Consider the following 5,059-nt stretch of genomic DNA (forward strand, 5'->3'; position numbering starts at 1 on the left):
GTCAGTAAGTTGCTCAATAAAGAGATAACCAAACAGCACCTTAACGTGTGCACTGTCTGTCTTTGCATGGAATGGCCTTCACAATAACAGTAATAGCCTTGGATGGCCTCAGATCTCAAGTACTTTTGATTGGTTTGTTTGTGTGGGCTCCCCGTGTCCTATGGTCCTTGGACAGCTTGCTAACACACTTGGTCCAGAGGACGAAGTGTTCTTGATGTAATGCACTGAAACAGCATGTCTGAAGTAACCGTGTGGTTTTCCCATACCTCTATGGGTTATCCCCAGTGTGTGAGGCACTGTTGCTAATTGTGTGTTATCGCAAAGAGCGATGGAAGGAGTATCCATTGTCTGTCAAGGGATACGGTTACAGCAGCACACAGCTACACAGGTCTACTGATGTTACCGATGCCCTGTCAATCAAGCCCACTTTAGCTGGACTTAATTGAATAGACACAAAAGAGCAATCCCCGCCCATCTGGCACTCCAGGCAGGCTTAAGCAAACACTGAAAGTATTTAACAGATTTTAAATAGTATTTTAACCCAGGTGTGACACACACACGCATCAGATTAAGTCGTAGGGAAGGCACACATTTTGACACACCCCATCAAGGGTCGTCATAGGTAGAAAATGGACATTATACATACAGAGTGACTCAACTACACTCTGTCACGCATGAACAAACACACTTATATGCTATAAAAAGTCACAAGCGACGTCGCTCGTGTCAAGACTACATACACAAAGCGGTCAGACAGAGGCGGTCACACACAGATACACTCACAGATACACACACACACGGAGAATTAAACTAAATCAAATGAGAACAGCCAGATATTACTAGTCGTCAATCCATGCTGTAATAACAATATGCTGACTAACTGAAATAATCTTTTAATTCACCGATTTCTTTTAATTTAACTTTTATTTCTCTCCTTCCGGAAACAAATTGGATTATCTGACAAGCCATCTAGAACAGGTATGCCTTATAGTTACAGTGCCGTTGGAAAGTATTCAGACCCCATGACTTGTTCGAAATTTTGTTACGTTACAGCCTTATTCTAAAATTTAGTAAATATTTTTTTTCCTCAATCTACACACAATACCCCATAATGATGAAGCAAAAACAGGTGTTGGGAATTTTTTGCTAATTTATTACAAATCAAATTTACATAAATAGTCAAACACTTTTACTCAGTACTTTGTTGAAGCACCTTTTGCAGCGATTACAGCCTCGAGTCTCATTGGGTATGACGCTACAAGCTTGGCACACCTGCATTTGGGGAGTTTCTCCCATTGTTCTCCGCAGATCCTCTCAAGCTCTTTCAGGTTGGATGGGGAGCGTCGCTGCACAGCTATTTTCCGGTCTCTCCAGAGATGTTTCGATCGGGTTCAAGTACAGGCTCTGGCTGGGCCACTCAAGGACATTCAGAGACTTGTCTCGAAGCCACTCCTGCGTTGTCTTGTGCTGTGTGCTTAGGGTCATTGTCCTGTTGGAAGGTGAATCTTTTCCCCAGTCTGAGGTCCTGAGTGCTCTGGAGCAGGTTTTCATCAAGGATCTTTCTGTACTTTGCTCCGTTCATTTTCCTCTCGGTCCTGCATAGTCTTCCAGTCCCTGCCGCTGAAAAACATCCCCACAGCATGATGCTGCCACCACCATGCTTCACCATAGGTGTAGGTTCTCCCATCTCCACAGAGGAACTCTGGAGCTCTGTCACCATCGGTTTCTTGTTCACCTCCCTGACCAAGGCCCTTCTCCCCCGATTGCTCTTGGTGGTTCCAAACTTCTACCATTTAAAAATGATGGAGGCCGCTGTGTTCTTGAGGACCTTCAATGCTACAGAAATGTTTTGGTACCCTTCCCCAGATCTGTGCCTCGACACAATCCTGTCTCGGAGCTTTACAGACAATTCCTTCAAACTCATGGCTTGGTTTTTGCTCTGACATGCACTGTCAACTGTGTGACCTTAGGTAGACAGGAGTGTGTCTTTCCAAATCATGTCCAATCAATTGAATTTACCACAGGTGAACTCCAATCAAGTTGTAGGAACATCTCAAGGATGATCAATGGAAACAGGATGCACCTGAGCTTAATTTCAAGTCTCATAGCAAAGGGTCTGAATACTTATGTAAATAAAGTATTTCTGTTTCTATTTTTAATACATTTACAAAAATGTCTATAAACCTGTTTTTGCGTTGTCATTATGGGGTATTATGTGTAGATTGATGAGGAAAAACATTTATTTAATCAATTTTACAATAAGGCTGTAATGTAACATAATGTGAAAAAAGTCAAGGGGTCTGAATAATTTCCAAATGCACTGTAGTTAGAATACTTTATTATCTGGAAATGATGCTGAATCGTTACAGGTATCATAGAAACATAGTACACATTATATTGCAAAGAAATACTGTCAAAAGGCTTATCTCACTCTTACCTTTGTCATGCACAGAGAATATTTTCAGTTCACAGTCATACTCTCACAGACAGAACCCATGTTAGATCATTTTAGAGCTGTTAATGTGAAGGAGCGCATAGTTCCCCTTAAGATAGGCGTCCCGCTAGCGGGACACCAGTCGACAACATCCGGTGAAATTGGAGGGCGTGCAATTCAAATAAATAATCGTAATATTAAACATTCATGAACATACAAGTATCTTATATCATTTAAAAGCTTAAATTCTTGTTAATCTAACTGCGTTGTCCGATTCACAATAGGCTTTACAGCGAAAGCATACAATTGTCTGAGGACGGAGCCCCACATCAACATATTTTTCAACCAGCACAGGCTTCATAAAATCACAAATAGCAATTAAAGAAATCACTTACTTTCGAAGATCTTCCTCTGTTTGCAATCCCAAGGGTCCCAGCTACAACATGAATGGTTGTTTTGTTAGATAAAATCCTTCTTTATATCCCAAAAAGTCTGTTTAGTTGGCGCCATCGATTTCAGTAATCCACTCGTTCAACATGCAGACAAAGGAGTCCAAAAAGCTACCGCTAAACTTCATCCAAACAAGTCAAACGAAGTTTCTATTTAATCCTCAAGTACTCTAAAATGTAACTAAACTATAATATTTCATACGGAAAATAATATGTTCAATAGTAAAGTAAAATTAGTAAGCACGCGCCCTCTTCCTCGCGCTCTGAAAGACTGATTGTTCCGGTGCTCTCTTCACCAAAACTCCAAATTCTTGCTAGTTTTTCAAGAAAAAAGCCTGAAACCTTGATTAAAGACTGTTGACATCTAGTGGAAGCCATAGGAATTGCAACCTGGGAGCTGGAATTACATAGGACCCATAGCTTTCCATTGTAAGAGCATGGGACCTCAAAAGAAAATCCATTCCGGTTGGTTTTTCTTCAGATTTTCGCCTGCCATATCAATTCTGTTATAGTCTCAGACATTATTTTAACAGTTTTAGAAACTTCAAAGTGTTTTCTATCCAATGCTACCAATTATATGCATATATCTGGGCCTGAGTAACAGGCAGTTTACTTTGGGCACGCTAGTCAGGTGGAAATTCAGGAAACTAGACCCTATCTTAACATGGTGGCCAGAAACGGCAAGCAAGAGGTTTAATTTACTAACGCTGGCGTGTGTGTGTGTGTGTGTGTGTGTGTGTGTGTGTCGGTACACAGCACCACTAGATCCCACAGCCACCTACACCACACACACACACACACACACACACACATTGGCTTCTGGCGTAAACGCTGACACAGAATCGCACCTGGCTAACACACACTGATGCACACACACACACACACACACACACACACTGCTGGCTGGTGTCAGGGCCTCCTTGGCAGTAGCTAGGTCTAATGACCTAAACTGTGTCCCCTGACCCCTATGACCATAACGTTAACCCTTCTAGCTCCACACTTCATGGATACTATGTACAGTGCCTTCAGAAAGTATTCACACCACTTAACTTTTTCCATATTTTTTGTCTTACAAAGTGGGATTAACATGGATCAATTGTCATGCGCAAAAAAAATCTAACATTTAAAAAATGTTTAAAATACTAATATAATCCCCTGAGTCAATACATGTTAGAATCACCTTTGGCAACGATAACAGCTATGAGTCTTTCTGTGTAAGTTTCTAAGAACTTTGCACACCTGAATTGCACAATATTTGCACCTTATTCTTAAAACAATTCGTCAAGCTCTGTCAAGTTGGTTGTTGTTCATTGCTAGACAGCCATTTTCAAATCTTGCCATAGATTAAGTGAAAACTGTAACCAGGCCAATCAGGAACATTCAATGTTGTCTTCGTAAGCAACTCCAGTGTATATTTAGGCTTGTGTTTTAGGCAATTGTCCAGCTGAAAGATACATTTGTCTCCCAACGTCTGTTGGAAAGCAAACTGAACCAAGTTTTCCTCTAGGATTTTGCCTGTTCTTAGCTCTATTGCGTTTATTTTTATCCTAAAGAAACACTCCCTAGTCCTTGCCGAAGACAAGGATACCCATAACAGTATGCAGCCACCACCATGCTTGAAACTATGAAGAGTGGTACTCAGTGATGTGTTGTGTTGGATTTGCCTCAAACACAACACTTTGCATTCATTTTTTTTTTCTCAGTATTACTTTAGTGACTTATTGCGAACAGGATGCATGTTATGGAATATTTTTTATTGTGTACAGGCTTCCTTCTTTTCACTCTGTCATTTATGGCAGTATTGTGGAGTAACTAATGTGTGTTGATCCATATTCAGTTATCTCCTATCACTGCCATTCAACTCTGTAGCTGTTTTAAAATCAACTTTGGCCTATGGTGAAATCCCTGAATGGTTTCCTTCCTCTCCGGCAACTGAGTTAGGATGAGCGCCTGTGTCTTTGTAGTGACTGGGTGTATTGATATACCATCCAAAGTGTAATTATTAACGGAACCATGCTTTCTCTATAGACACCAATAGGATGAGAGGACTTTGTAACATCATGTTCTAACTACTGAAATGAGCAGACATTCTCTTCGCTGTTCCCCCTCTCCTCTCTCAATCCCCATCTTTTTCTCTCTCTATCCCGCTCTCCTCTTCTTCTCTCTCACCTTTAGT

The sequence above is a fragment of the Salmo salar genome, chromosome ssa07 (assembly GCF_905237065.1).
Source record: "Salmo salar chromosome ssa07, Ssal_v3.1, whole genome shotgun sequence".
Classification (NCBI taxonomy): Eukaryota; Metazoa; Chordata; class Actinopteri; order Salmoniformes; family Salmonidae; genus Salmo; species Salmo salar.